Genomic DNA, 16,970 nt, shown 5'->3' on the forward strand with positions numbered 1-16,970 from the left:
GGCCACTCAGGGGCTAATGGGCGGGAGCGGGTACAGCTGACATAGGCTGCCCAAAGGGTTGACTCATGGCCCCCACGGGCCAACGCGAGATTTCACCACGGGCCAACGCGAGATTTCACCACGGGCCAACGCGAGATTTCACCACGGGGAAGCGTGAGATTTCGCCACGGGCCAGCGTGAGATTTCATCACGGGACAGCATAAGATTTCATCACGGGATAGCTCGAGATTTCATCATGGGACAGCTCGAGATTTCATCACGGGATAGCGTGAGATTTCATCACGGGATAGCGTGAGATTTCGCCACGGGCCAGCGTGAGATTTCACCACGGGCCAACGCGAGATTTCACCACGGGGCAGCATGAGATTTCATCATGGGACAGCATGAGATTTCATCACGGGATAGCTCGAGATTTCATCATGGAACAACGCGAGATTTCACCACGGGGCAGCATGAGATTTCATCATGGGACAGCATGAGATTTCACCAAGCGGCAGCCTGAGATTTCGCCACGGGCCAGCTCGAGATTTCATGGCGCTTCTCAGGACAGCACACGAACAAGACAGCCCGCTACTCGGAAGAGCTCACTACTCGGAACTGAAACCCAGGGAATCAAAACGGCAGGTAAGCGGAACCACCAGGTCCGCCACAGACCTCGGTGGGGGGCCGCGGGGGAAGCCAGGCCTCTGTGAGGTGCAGTCTGTGGAGCAGAAGACAAAGCTCCCCCTCTAGCTGGGCCCGTCTTCCAAGTCAGCGGAGGCCGGATCCACACCACAGGAAAATGATAAGCACTGAAAGCCATACTTACTTCGTTAGGAAATACAAGTGTCCATTTAACTGATTAATGTAATAGTTGGCATAGAATCACCTTCCCCAATTTCCCCCGTGAGTGAGAATTATGGTGTGTGCTCAGGAAGTATATCCACACGCAGTGACACTTATAATTCCTATGTATACACCTACTTACAGCAAAAGCATGTTCATGTTAAAAGATATATTTCTGCAAGAACAGTGTATAGAAAAAAGAGCTTACATTGTAACTGAACAAGGAATAACAATACAATCCTAAAACTCCTTGTAATATCAACACAGGGTGAAGGAGTTCCTTTGGGTGGGACAAAAGATATTCATACAGAAAAACATAATTATGGGATCTCAAATACAATACATAATTTCCAAATTAGGAGAAATATTGTTACAGGTAATGGTAGGAAAATAAAAAATAAAAACCATGGTAAATAAAACTCATCAAAAATATTGAAGAACCAAGTTCTAGCATAACTGAAATTACACAGTAACACAGGCTAAACTTAATAGAAAATTAGAAGTATCAGTTTTAATTTTTAAATATATATACAAATCAATCAGGAAAAGACATGGAAGAAACTTAAGTGAATATTACTACGTGAAAGAAGTCAATCTGAAAAGACCACATACTGTATGATTCCAACTATATGACATTCTGGAAAAGGCAAAACTATGAAGACAGTAAAAGATCAGTAATATTCAGGGGTTAGATTAGGAAGAGGATCAGTAGGCAGACACAGACAACGGGGGCAGTGAAAATACTCTGTATGATATTATAATTGTGGTACATCATTACATATTTTTCTAAACCCATAGAATATACAACACCAAGAATAAGGTAAATGATGAACTTTGGGTGATTATGATGTGTCAATGTAGGTTCATCCTTGGTTAAAAAAGAAAAATATATATATGTGTGTGTGTGTGTGTGTGTGTGTGTGTGTGTGTGTCCAGCTGTTTAGTGATGTTGATAATGGTGGAGACTATGCATGTGTGGGGATTGGGGGTATATGGGAAATCTCTCTACCTTCCTCTCCATTTTGCTATGAAACTAAAACTCTTAAAATACACACACACACACACACACACACACACACACACACACACCTGTCCAGAAGTGACACATTTTAAAAAGGGTGAGGGCATAGAAATATTAGGGTGAAAGCAAGGCTTAAAAGAATATATACCATTAAGTGAAAAGAATATGTACCAAAAGAAAGCTCTATATTAATTTTGATATCACCAAAAATATAGTTTTAGATAAAAGCAAAATAATTTCTCTATTTCACTAGTATGTTTTTAATGCCAGGCACTGTCTTAAACAGTGGAGTTAGAGGAGAAAACAAATCAAAAATTTTCTTTCCCTCATGCAGTTTATATACTAAAAGAAAACATATCATGTGGTAATGAGTACTTTTAAGAAAAGTAAATTGGCATACAAGGAATTAAAAAGCAAGGTGGTATTTTAGCAGGGCCCAGAAGAAGAGAGGTAAATAAACATGAAGCTATACAAGGAAACCAAATTCCAGACAGGAAAGAGCAATTTCAAAGACCCTGAGATGGAAGGGTGTCTTGCATATTCAGTAACATCAAATAGGCCAGTGTGGCTGCAATGCAATTGGCAAGTACATATTATAGGTGAGCTTAGAATAGTCATGTAGGAATGCTTGTTTTCTGTCATTTTAAGGATTCGAGTTTAACACGAATGAGATTTTTTTTAAAAAAGACTTAGGAAATGAAAAATATGTTTTGAAAGGTTACTATGTTTATTAAAGTAAATTGCTGTGTTAGGAGGCTATTATAATAATCCAAGCAAGAGATGATGTTGGCATAGACCACAGGGATAATGGTTAAGTATAAAGGAAGGCATTTGGACTTTGGATATATACTGACAATAAAGTTAAGAGGATTGACTGATGTATAGGTGGTGGGATATGAGAGAATGATATAAGTAAATGACAACTTCAAGATTTTTTAATTTGTTTAGTGAAATAAAGGAAGACTGGCAAAGGGGTAGGGCTATTTTGGAGGTAAAGAATGGTGATTAAGAGTTCACTTATTGACATGTAAAATTTAAGATACTCATTGAATACAGAACAGAATGTATTATGGAGGCAGTTGGCTATAAAGGAGAAGTCCTAACTGAATATATAAATTTGGAAGTCATCAGGACATAAATAGATATCTCATCTAGATTTATGGCCTTAATAACCAAAAGAGTGATTATAGCTTCAGAAGAGATGTTTCAATATTGAGCCTCTGACACACCAATATTTACAATTTAGAGAGATCATAAGGAGGCAGTCAAGGAAACAGCAGCACTACCTAATGATGTGACTGATGGCTAATAATAATTATATTCAACCTCACTAATGAGAGAAATTTAAACTAAGATAACATTGTGTTATTTTACATCCCTAAGTAACATAGGACAAAATAGCATATCAAGTAACATCTTTTGTTGGTAAGTATTTGTGAAATCTTGTCAGTGAGAGTGCAAATGTCATTTTGGAGTATAATCTATTAGTACTCAGTAAAATTGGAATAGGAAACTAAAAGAACATATGTTAAATAAATGAGGAATAAGATATATAGAAGGAAGGCAAGTGAAACAGGCTTGGCAATGAAATATGAAAGGAAATAATGATAAAATTGCATAGTGTTCTTGCTCAGACCAGTTAAGATTCTGTGCCTTAAATTGAATCATCTGAAATGTCTTCATCCCTTACATGAATACAAAAAAAATTTTCAATAGTCAAGCAACATTTACTCTGGTTTAAAAATAAAATTTCCTGTTGAAAGAATTTTTTTTAAAATATAAAGTCAAATTACCTCTAGGAGTTATATTCATTTAAGAACTAAGTGATGCCCTGGAGTGTTGCTAAGTGGTTAGAGCATCAGCCCACACACCAAAGGGTCCAGGGTTTGAGTCTCAGTCAAGGGCATGTACCTGGGTTGTGGCTTTGCTCTCTGCCCCTGGTCAGGGCAAGTACAGGAAAGGCAGCCAGTTTGATGTGTCTCCCTCACATTGTTATTTCTTTCTCTCTCCTTCCCTCCCTCTCTCCCTCACTCCCTCCTGCCTCCCTTTCTCTCTTTATCCCTCACTTCCTCTTTGAAAAGCAATGGAAAAAATATCATCAGGTGAGGGTTAACAAAAAAAAAAAACAACAACAAAAGAACTAAGTGATAATTCAGAGAGTCCTCCAATAACTTTGTTCAATGTAATTTTGCAATAACATTATTGAGAGGAATAATAAAATACATGATTCCAACTGGACCCACTGTCTGTGTGTTTATAAATTCTCCCGATTTATAATATTGGCCTGATACTTACCTTCCTTCTATTTTTCTTCCTTCTATTTTCTTTCTGTTTTTCTTCTCTCTACATTTCTTCCTCTTTGAACTCTGGGTCTTATAATCCTTTTCATTCTCTGAATTTACCCTTATGGTCCCTGGTTTTTGTTTAAAGTGAGTCTGATTTCATGGCCAGCAATAGTAATAAATTTAGTCAGCAAACCAAATAATAAAATTTTATGGAAGTGGCCATCAGGTTTGTTTCTTCCCTAGGGAAGCAAGCATTCACAGCACCAGAAATGGGATTAAAAAAGAAATGGGCATTTGAATTCTGCAACTTAATAATTGAGTAAATTCAATCAAATTAATTAACGTTTTTAAAGCAATGGCATTCTTTCTTGTTTGAAAAGAGACTAATAACTTCTAGTCAAGTTGATGGATAGATAAATGCAATACTCGCATCCTCTCACAACCACGTCAAAATTACAACTAAACTAAGAATAACCATCATTCAGAATCACCTGAAATCTAGCTAAATAGAAGTCTGATAACAAAGGATATAAAGAAGAAGCCACATGGAGATTGGTAGGAGGGGGTAGAAACTAAGAATGAGCTGCTCCCACATCCACATGTTTAAAATCAAGAGGGATTTCTCAGCTGCAGAGGGCCCCCCTGAAGAGTCAGGGGTCCCAGCACCACACCAGCCCCCCACTACCCCCTCCAGTCCAGGGGTTCAGTCCCAGGAAGAGAAGTCCCCATAACTCTTGGCTGAATGAGAATTGGGGCTGAGTGAGACAGAAGGCTGCTAGAGTCCCAGGCATTCATCTTAAAGGGCCAGCACATAGACTTCGGATTCACTTGCTCTGAGCTCCAGTGATGGGACATCAGCTCAAAAGGCATAGGGACACACGGGGAGGAAATTAAGTTTCTGGCATCAGGGTGAGAGCTGGAAGGGCAGCTTTCTCACAGAAAGAAGTGTGGCAGAGGCCATTATTCCTTTGCTGAGCCTGACTCCCACCGAGCTGACATGTGGGCACCATATCTGAGTCTCCATCAACTGGCTAACACTATTGACCTCGGTCTGCTGATTCCCTGAGACTCCATTCCACCCAGCTTTCCAGTCAACCCAAGCTAGTTCCAGTGGCTTATCCATACAGACAACCTGTCTTGGCTAATACTTCAGACTTTCCTAAAATCTCTTAAAGGTTCACAATCTCCAAACAAGCAGCATCTGGTCTTGGCCTGCCCCATACCTCTTGCTAAGTGGCCCCCGTCTCAGCACTAGTGGCAGCCAGCCTTGGTTCACAGCTTAGCCTCTCCAAGGCATCTCCAAGCCCAGCACCAGTAGCAGCCATCTACAGATCACTTTGTAGCTCATGCTATGTAGACCCAATCAGGGCACAGGCAGTGGCTGACCTTAGACTGCCCCTGCAGGGCAGGCTCCAAAGTGACCAGCTTCAGAATATGCAGAACAACCACCCAACACATCTATGAGCAACACAAGGGGCAGACTCATTGGGCACCAGAGCCCCACTGAAGCAAGTTCTGCTCTGTGATTTCAGCCCCAGCAGATCCTTCATTGTGGTTGCAGCCAGACCTCACTGCCATTTGGCCTGGGGGTAAATCTCTGGAATTAATGTGCCAAAAGCATCCAAGGCTCAACTACAATAGGAGTGTATGCACTGCCCATGTGGGGGAGGGGGATGGCATATGTCCAGGTAGGCTGACCAAGGATGCTGTGCCACTGGGTCCTACAGGACACCTACTGTATAAGGCCATTCACCCAAGAGTGGGAGACGTAGTAGCTCTACCAAATAGAAAGAAACAAACACAGGGAAGCAGCCAAAATGAGGAGACAAACATGTCCCAAATGAAAGAACAGAACAAAATGCCATAAAAAGAACTAAACAAAATGGATATAAGCAATTTACTAGATGCAGAATTCAAAATACTAGTTATAAGGATGCTCAAAGAAACTTAAGGTAAGAGTAGATGAACTTAATGAGAACTTAAAGAGATAAAAAAAGAACCAGTCAGAAATGAAGAATACAATAACTAAAATGAAGAATACAATACAAGAACTCAACAGTAGAGTAGATGATACAATACAAGAACTCAACAGTAGAGTAGATCAAATCAAAGGTTTAGAAGATAAGGAATCAGAAACACCCAATCAGAATAGAAAAAAAAAAATTAATGATAATAGTTCCCAAAAAAATGAGAATCCAAAAAACAATGAGAATAGTATAGTATAGCTGGGACAACTATAGGCGTACCAACATTCACAACAGGAGGCTGCTGGAAGAAGAATGGACAGCAAGGAATTGAAATTTTTTTCAAAAAAATAATGACGGAAAATTTCCCTAACTGGGTAAAGAAAATAGACATATGAATTCAAGAAGTACAGAGAATCCCAAACAAGCTGAACCCAAAGAGGCCCATACTAACACACAATATAATTAAAGTGGTAAAGTTTAAAAACAGATAATCTTAAAAACAGCAAGAAAAAAGCAGCTAGTTACCTGCAAAGAAGCTCCCATAAGACCTTTAGCTGATTAAACAACAGAAACATTTCAGGCCAGAATGGATTGGCAAGAAATATATAAAATGATGAAAAGCAAAGCCCTACAACCAAGAATACTCTACTCAGGAAAGCTATTATTTAGAATCAAAGGACCCATAAAGAGCTTCCCAGACAAGAGAAAGCTAAAGGAGTTCATCATTACCAAACCAGTACTATAAGAAATGGCGATTACTTTATATCTATCAACAATTACTTTAAATGTAAATGGTTTCAGTGCTCCAATCAAGAGACATGCTGTAGCTGAGTGGATAATAAAATAATACCTTTATATATGCTGTCTACAAGAGACTCACTTCAGATTAAAAGACACACACACTCTGAAAGTAAAGGTATAAAAAATGATATTTCATGACAATGGACAAAAAAAAAAAAGCTGGGGTAAAAAAACTTATATCAGACAAAATAGGCTTTAAAAACAAAGGCTATGTATAACCAGAGACAAAAAGGACACAGCAGTTCCACTTCTGGGTATTTATCCAAAAACACCCAAAACACTAAATTGAAAAATTAACTAAATATACATCTGTATGCTTACTACAGCATTAGTTACAATAGCCAAGATAGGGAAGCACCTAAGTGCCCTTCAATAGGTAAATAGATTTTTAAAAGTAGTGTGTGTGTGTATACACACACACACACACACACACACACACACACACACAATGGAATATAACTCATCCATAAAAAAAGAGTGAAATCTTGCCATCTGCAACAATATGGATGAACCTAGAAGGTACTTTGCTGAATGTTAACAAGTCAGACAGAGAAAGACAAATGCCATATGATTTCATTTATATGTAGAATCTGAATAAACAAACAAGCAGAACAGAAACAGACTCATAGATACAGAGAACATTTTCACAGTTGCCAGATGGGAGGGGAGTTGTGGGGATGGGTGAAAAAGATGAAGAGATTAAAGAAATACAAATTGGTTTTTACATGATAGTCATGGGGATGTAAAGTACAGCATAGGGAATATAATCAATAATATTGTAACAGCTATGTAGGGTGTTTGATGGGTACTAAATTTATTGGGGTGAATATTTCATAAATTATATAAATGTAATCACTGGGTTGTACACCTGCAACTAACATAATATTGTCAACTGTCATTAAAAAACAAAATATTATTTTTTAAAAAGACAAAAAAGGGACTAATAAAACTAAATAAACTCTATTTTGAAGATTAAATGAGACAAATACATGTAAAGTATTTCTCTCTGTGCCTAGTTCATAAAATACTTAATATTCCCAATAATTTTGATATTTATTTTCAAATGTAAATTACCAACTATGCTATTTTTTTCTAGATTCTATAATGTTTTAAGTTTATCAGTCAGAAATCTGTCCAGTCAATAAATTGAGATGTTCTAGGTAACTAAAATGTTAGTTTTTTACCCTAAATTTCAAAATCCTTTTACGTCTTTTGAATAAAATTTTAAAATGTATTAATCTTTAATTACCTTTTGATCATTCATTAATATGATATTGCAACAATGAATCAGAAAATAAGATATTATACTACCCAGATTTCATTAGGGTGACTACTCAGTATATTCACAACACTATATATTTTTAAACACTTTAGCCTAGGTTCCTAAGAAGATTTATTTCATTGAACTATATATATATATATTTCTTCTAGTTATACATGCAGAATTATTTTTAATCTTAGAATGACACCATTCAGAGGTTGCTGCCTTTCGGACCTCACGGACCACCAGTAGTCTGTGGACCACCAGTTGGCGACCGCTGTTCTATATAACACTTGATGAAAAACGGAGATTATAAGACACAGATCTAAATTCAATAAATGTAAGGTTAGGTCTGAGAAGAAATTTGTGGAGATTTGTAAAGCTGGTAATTGGCCCAGGTCCAACTTAAACTCTGGTTCAATTAGTTTCTCTAGGATTGCACAGAGGAGAAAATACAGTTTGATTTTTATCAGATTTGATGCTATTCTGTCACTTGGGGGATATGAAAATTAACTAAAAATTTCATTAAAACTTCCAGACATCTGAAATTCAAAATATGTTTCTCCAACATTTAACTTCATAAGCAGACAGTGTTTGTCCAAAAGTTCTTGTCTGTGTGCCAGTAGAACAAAGGTCATAGATGTACCAGCAGAGAGAAGACAAACAAGATAAAGATTAATGAGATAGTGTGCTGAAATCAAAGTCTTATATAGTGGGATATTCTTGAGAAAACATGCCCTAATTAAATTCCAACACATTATTGATCATTTCAGTGGAAGAAATAAGTTTTATAGGCCCTGTCTGGGCTCTGGTTCTCCTAATAAAAGCATATCTAAGACATAGGTTGACATGTGAGTAACTTGTTTGGAAACATTCACAGGTAACAGGAGTGAGGGACAGGGGGGAAAAATAGAAAAGTAAAGAAAGAGAGCCAATACAAGAATATCATTGTTCACTACTATGAGAAAGTGGAAAGTGGTTACTCCACCCCTTAGTAATAATCTGAGAAGCTTAAGAAACGTGTCTAGAAGCCCATCTGTCCATTAGAAGAGAAGGTGAAGCATTTATCCATCTGATTCCTTCCCCACATTTATAGATTTTGCATGCAGAGCAAAAGAGTTCCCCTAGGTCTCCATGATGTATCAGAGAAGGTCAAGACCACAAAGTTGGAGGCACTCAGTTCAGGTCTTAGGCTCTAAGGTGGAGTTGCAAGGTGCTGTCAGATTCACCTGTATGAAGATGCTGGAAACTTTCAAAGAACTGATTGCTGTAGCAGTCATTGGAATAGAAAGTACAGCCAGAGGATTTTAAATGTTGCACAGAAGGCATCCATATTAATCATCTTCCATAGAGGAAATAGAATACTTTCCCATAAGAGGTAATTACTTTTCCAGTCTGTCAAGTCACCAAAAGAATAGATGCCAGGAACACAATATTGTTTGGAGAGTTCTGTACCTCAGGAAGTTGGCGGACAGAGGTGTTTCAATATTACTGTACTAGGAAAGTATCAATAGAAAGAATTTAGTTCCCTAGTCTTTAACAAAACAAAACTTTAAGCAACTTTGTTAAACTAACCTTTATTGTGAGTTTGTCTCACATGTTAATTTATCAAATGACAATGTATTTTCATTGAAACTCCCTTCTGTGCTGTTAATTTTAATCAATGTATTTAATATTGAATAGTCTATGTCAATTTCATTTCTGAGTTACTCAGCAGTTTGGAGCAAAGTAATAACCAACCCATACCATGAGGAAAAATTAAGTAAATAAAATGAAAAACAAAACCAAATAATAATCCCAAATGCCTCAGCTTCATAATTAATATAAACAAAAACATGTTTAATCAGCTCTCAAGTATAAATAACACCAACAGCATATTCACAGCTCACAAATGCAATTTGTGAAACAATTTCACAACAATAAAGAAGGAAAACCAGTTTGTCACAGCATGCTCCATATTTCAAAGAGACTAAGTTGCTATAACTTTAAGGAAGGCAATTCAGAAAACTCGTTACAACAAGAGAAATGAAATCAATTGAGCTTTCCAAGAAAAATTATGAGTGACCCTATTTATTATGTTTTATGATACCTTTTAAAAATCTAAAGGAATCCTAGTTAAACATTTCTCCTATTTTTCAGTTAAAAGACAAATAGATCATTTCAATGGAAAGAATGCATATATTCATATTAACTTGAAAGAGTGACGAATTGAATTAATATAATAGTTACTGTCACTCTCACTGGTGATTGGTATCATTTGCTGGCATACTTTTGGTGAAAATTCAGCAAATATTACCTACTTCCAATCCTAGAGTAACCTATAGACTCAAATTCTTTGCCATCCTATTCCGGTAGGCTACTCTATTTATAGTCTTAAATAAAACTCTGCTTATGGTAAAATTATATCTGATGTGTTTCCCTGTTTTTGTGTGCTCTTCATCATTATATACTTCTTTCTCTAGTCGAGGACAAGCCAGACATCCCTTTGCCTAGCTATTCCTTGCCTGGCTGTCTTTTCCTACAGCTCCCAGACACTGGAATTGTCTTTCTCAAAAGCCATCTATAAAGAGATAATTTACCATAATTTAAGAGGCCTTTGTGATGGATTAAACATGGCAAAAAAATGACTTAACTCTTTTTTCTTTGAGAGATGGGGTGTATTTTCCCTCCCTGTGAATCTGGACTGGCTTGTGACTGCTTCAACCAACAGAGAACAGTGGAAGTGGCATATGCCAGATCCAGGCCTGCCATTTAAGATGGCTGCCAGTTTCTGCCTTGCACGTGGAATCCCCAAGCTACCATATGATGTTAAACTACTACGTAAAATGTTCAACTGCCTTGCTGAAAAGACTACAAGGAGAAGTCATGAAACTATATGGAGAAAAAGAAGGGTACAGCTGTCCCCACCAAGATAGAAGGCATATGAGTGAAATCATCTTGTATACTCCAGATGAAACTAGTTCCCAGTTAAATATCACCAAGTGGCTCTAATCAATACCAGATGGTGCACAATTACCCAGCAGATACTGCTTGCATTGCTGGCCCACAAAGTCATGAGATATCACAAAAATGGAGACACAGTGAGTGTTGGGGTAGTTTGCCAACTATCCCAAAACAATATAATCCTTTTCTTCCCATATATGTGTTCTACAGACCAGTTACTTCAGCATAATATGGAGAAAGGAGTTGTTCTTGTTGTTACTGCTGCTATTTTTTAATGTATAGGAGTTGACTCCATTCTTAGGATATTGCTATTAAAAGGGTCTGGAGAAAAGCCCAGAATAGATGCACATTTTACATTTTAACATGAAAAGCTTTCACTGAAGAAATCTCCTCTAAAACAAACTTGACAGGCACCTATTCTCTTCTTGAACATTCAAATGATAGGGATATATCCACCTCACCAAGTAAACCCAGTCTTAATTATGGAAATGCTTTTGCTGAGGGCAGAAGAGAGTGACTCATAGGTCAAATGTTTCTGAAAAACTCAATGGCAGGAATTCAGAGACACTAATGCTTTGCTATTAATTGATTCTACTGCATCATATGCTTCTTTAGGTCCAGCTTTGAACTGAGACTCTTGGTTCAAAACTATAAAAGAATCCATTTGGCTCAAGTAATTTATCTGTAGGCAGGAAAGGCAAAAGGGAACACCAAGGTATCACAGAGGTGGTAACTACAACCATTGCCCTAAAACTGGGGAAACAGAGGAAGAGGATAGACTCGTTAGAAGTAGGGGAGTGAACCGCATCCACCACGGCCAGGGGTGAACCTGAGGCACGGTGGTGAAGGATTAAAGAAAACAGACAAGAGAATACAGCTGGGGCTAGGTTGGATCACTGTGCCTGGATGAGGAAACAGTGACACAGCCTGTAAGCCGAAGCTTTATTTTATAGTCAGATCACACAAAGCAAAACAAGGGGAGTGGTCAACATGTTTACAATGTTCTTGTGAGTTTCAAGTCTATTTCCTTACTCAAGCCTTGTTTTGGCAGCACTTGCTGCACCTCCGGCAGCCTATTAGCTACCTAGGAACAAGGGAGGACTATAAGGTCAAGCTTAATTGTGCTAGGAGGGCTCTGCCATCCAAGCTGGGACTTGTATGTTGCTCTGCCACAGGTCAGTCCAAAGCTTGACCCTATAAGCGCTCCCTACAGGAGAGATACTACAAAGTAGGGCTCAGACCTCTGAGAAAAAGATGTAGCTTTGATGGCACTGATGCCTCAAGGAGCTTAAAAGATGGAATTAATGGGACTAGGACATACACCTCTAACAAGGAGGTGCTCTGAGTATTACTAAATTAGTACAGCAATAGAATCAAAACAAACAAACAAATAAAGATCAATGGAACTATTCATTTGTTTAGGCTACTACATTCCTATCATAGACAAGGTGACAACCATGCCACACTGTAAATTTATACTGACCTTTCAGTGACTTTTTTTTTCATATGAATCCCTACTGTACTAGTGGTTAATGTACTAGGTGCTACCCAATCTTTGCTTAGGTATTTGATTCTTTAAACTCAGGAGCTAAATTACAATTAATGTAGAAAAATGTTTGTGCTTAGTTTTGGTCATTCTACTGAGATATTTTTTTTCTTATTTTTTCATCTCTGTCACCAAAAACACATATTGTCTCCCCCAACTTAATTTACAGAAGTTTGGTGCACATTTGCTGGGTCCTTATCTACACTACATTTTAATTTTTCTTCACATGATTGATGATAAAAAGCAAAGAAGCAAACTAGATGTTAAATCAACTCAAATTTTTCTGAAACTTTTTTCCATGTAGTCAACATATCTCTTGATCTTTCTTCTGAACAAAGTTTTAAAATAAAATTTTTGATGTCCTTAACATTTTTCCCAAGTCTACTCTCATTCTATTAATGCAATTTAGTGGTTTGTTTTTTGTTCCTCTTTACCCTTCATCTTTGACTAGACATCCTAACACTCATATATCTTAACATTTATTATTAAAGACTGATTTTTTTCTTAATATCATTCTGGAAAGGGGGCACAGAGGATTACAATCATGATTGTACAAATAGGCTAAACTCTGTAAAGCTAGACTTGAAGCTATGGTCTAGTACTTGAAATTCAAATGAAAGAGATTTAAGCAGAGGCACTTAATGTAAATGACCTGAGGAATTTTTATTTCATTGATCTGTGTATCAAACATGTGAGAACATAATTGAAGATCTTAATTTAATTAGTTTGTGCTAAGACCCTGGAATATGTATTTTGGGGGTGAGAAACTACCAGGTGACTCTACTATATACCCCAAATCAAAAACCAGAATTTTAAAGTACATAACCATATACAGAAAACTACTTTTTTTCCATACCTAATCTCAAAAACTCTTCACCCTGATAACCCAAGAAAAATTCAAATTCTATCCAGTCAAATGATTCTAAATAAACATTTCTATCTTGGATAATTAACAAAATTTGTCACTGAGAATAATTCCCTGCTTAATAAAGTGTAAAGTGGAACCATTTTTGTTACTGAAGTGACTATATTCTTGCTTCATTCTTTAATAGTTCAAAAATTAATGAGCGCCTATCTGTACTAGAAAATGAATATACACGTGATTTGAATCTGTTTATTTTCTGTAAAAAGAAAAAAGATTAAAAAACATTTCTTGTAGTTTGAATACTAAATAAAAAATACTTAGAGAAAACATAAAGACTTATTAAATAGTAATGCACTGCCTTCTAAATGCATATGCTAAACAGGCTGAAATATAAGTTTTGGCAGATGTAGAATTTCCTGTTTGATTGTTTAATACTATAACCATATATTAAGTAACAGATACTATGGCACCATTGCAAAAACAGAAATGGCTATGATGTGATTATTGGCCTCAAAGAATGCAGTCTCATGAAATGGAAGACAATGAAAGACTAGTACTTTCTCTGAATCGTGTTCTCATGAACTCCTTGGAAGTACTAAATTTTGGCATTTTAATTAGTACTCATCACCCTCCATCACTGGGACAACTATAACTTATTTTTCCCAGTCATTTTAGAGGTCAGACTAACCACACTGCTGTCTGACCCACACATCTATTAAATCATGGGTATGTCCCAGAGAGATGGCTGTCCAAGGTTAAGACAAGAATTCAGGTGTACAACATAATTATTTGATATTTGTATATATTGCAAAATGATCACCACCAAACACCACCCCCCAACCAAACATGAGGAAAGGAGAACCTGTACCTGTAGCCAATCCATAGAACAATCCTTATGATTGGCAAGCTATTATGTGGGGCCCATGGAAGACATGCCTTGCAGGAACATCCCGATCTGGTGGGTGTTGACCAGTTCCTGGTGAAGACAGGGCCACCACCACCTTACAGCACATCCACACATGCAGGTGATAAAGTTCAGCATGAGCCCCATCATCAGGGTTGCAGTGGAGGCCAGGGACCAGGCAGATCTGCCCAAGCTGGCAGAGGATGAACTGCTGGCCAAGTTGGACCCCATTGTGCAGAGCATCCCTGAAGAGCTGGGGGAGCACATCACTGCAGAGACTGCACTGGAGAACTGCCTGAAGGACCTAGAGGAGTACCAAGCCCATATTCCCGTCAGGAAATGACTCAGGCATCTCCAACCCTGAGACTGTCAGCGAGGAGTGGGGCATGCTCTGCCTGTCCAAGTCCCCCAACTATCATAGTCAGCTGCTCATGGAGGCACAGCCCTAACAACGGCCTGACCAAGGGCCTGACAAGTGTGCCGGCTACCTGGCTGAATACTAGTGGGAGGTGGCTGAGGTCCGCAAGCAGGTGCTTTGGGCCTGACTGTGCCAGCCCTGTCATCCTCACCATCACCAAAGGCATCAGTACCTCAGCGAGATCAAGGGCAGGGTGTCAGCAGGCGCTGTGCATGGACGCAGGGCCTGTGCAGCATGTCTGCGGTGTGAAGCTGTGCACAGAAACTATCCAGGTGACACCCACCAGGTGCTGCCCTACAGCAACCCTGCCTCCTGGAGCTCACCCACCTGTGGAAAGCAGTGTCCTGAACAAGTGGAAGGGAACATCTACGGTATCCGGAAGTTAGTGGGGCCACGACTTGGAGGAGTCCCGAATGGCTGGTACCCCCTATTTGTCTTGAAGGCCTATCAGTCCATCAATGAGCCCTTTGGCTTCACCACCGACCTGAGGTCCCATATGGGCGACCAGGCCTCCCCCAGTGCATGTGCCACCACAGGTAGAGCTAGAAGGCCCCTTAGGCACAACCAGCCCCCCACTATCCAGCCTGGTTTTGTTGACACGTGAGGGAAAAGGCCTGAAAGACAACATCCCAGCCCTGGAAAACTTCCTACTGATTGTAGGCAGCCCCTTCCTGCACCCCTCAAGGCTCCGATGGGCAGGACTCCACGCAGCACCCACATCTTGCCCTTCTAACTCTCCATCTACCATAGCAACAAGCTCTCTCATTCTCCTCACACATCCAGACAGCCCAGACACGGTGATGGGTTTCTGGGGGCCCATCCCATCCCATCAATCAACATAAATATAGAAAGAAATGGCATCTGTTGTGTGTTTCTTTAATCTTTTTTGTTGAAAGTATGACATATATCCCCTTTATCCCCCATTGACCTCTTCCAGCCTGCCCCAAGGGCCCCTTCCCCCCACCCTACCCCCCACCCCCCGCCGCCCGGCCTTCACCACCCTATTGTCTGTGTCCCTGGGTGATGCATATATGCTTACAAGTTTATTGGTGGACTCTTCCCACCCACCCACCCTCCTCTGCCTTCCCTCTGAGATTTGACAGTCTTGATGCTTCTATGTCTCTGGATCTATTTTTGTTTCAGGATTTCAGAGGCAACAGAAATGCCCTCACCACAGTGCCCTCACAGCAAGTACTTACTTGGCCAGTGAGAGTGGGAGAAGAAATGGGACACCCAACACTTTTTTTTTTTTTTTTCATTTCTTCAGATGGAAATACAAATGTCTGAAATAAATTTAGAATAAACACATTAAAAGGATTTTTAAAAATATAAAGCCCCATAGAAATGATATTTATTTATAATAGGGTTTAACCAGATATAATATAATTTTCCTCATTTGTTTATTTGTTTTAATATTTTTTTTGTTTTATTGTATCTAATCTAATAATAGACAAATATGCAAATTGACCATACCTCCGACACACCCACAAGCCACGCCCACAAGCCATGCCCACCATCCAATCAGAGCTAGCATGCAAATTAACCCAAACCAAGATGGCTACAGCCACAGAGAGCAAGGTTTCCTAGGTAACAGAGGAAGCCAAGCTTTCTGCCAGCCGTTGCAGGCCTAAGCCTCCACTCAAGCTACAAAGTTTCAATTATAGAAGGTAAACAAATTCAAACAAATGGCCGCAGAATGGAGCTTGAGAGAGCAGGCCAGGGTTGCTGCCGGCAACAGGGGAAGCAAAGCTTTCCACACACCCTGGCCTGGCCCACCCACTTAAGGCAACAAAGTTTCAATTATAACCCCAACACAAATGGCTGTGGGCCTAGGAGGGAGCCCCAGGCTTGGCTCTGCTCCAGGCTACAAAGTTTCAATTGTAGAAGGAAAATAAATTCCAGATACCAGGGCCTTCGCTTGCGTTGCCAGGGGGCGTGGCCTGCCTGCAAACCACCACAGGCCCCTCACTCAGGCCGCCCCACACCCCAAGGGAACCCCACCCTGATCAGGGACACCCATCAGGGCAAACCAGCTGGCCCCCACCCCTGTACCAGGCCTCTATCCTATCTAATAAAAGAGTACTATGCAGATTTATCATCACTGCAGCACACAATATAGCTGCCCCCATGTGGT

General features: G+C 39.3%; 1 pseudogene; it reads left to right on the forward strand.

Moving 5' to 3' along the window:
- The first annotated feature begins 465 nt into the window (after positions 1-465).
- On the forward strand, positions 466-15,440 carry LOC103297399 (elongation factor 2-like; annotated as a pseudogene).
- The last annotated feature ends 1,530 nt before the right edge of the window (positions 15,441-16,970 follow it).

Source organism: Eptesicus fuscus, chromosome 15 (genome assembly GCF_027574615.1).
Source record: "Eptesicus fuscus isolate TK198812 chromosome 15, DD_ASM_mEF_20220401, whole genome shotgun sequence".
Taxonomy (NCBI): Eukaryota; Metazoa; Chordata; class Mammalia; order Chiroptera; family Vespertilionidae; genus Eptesicus; species Eptesicus fuscus.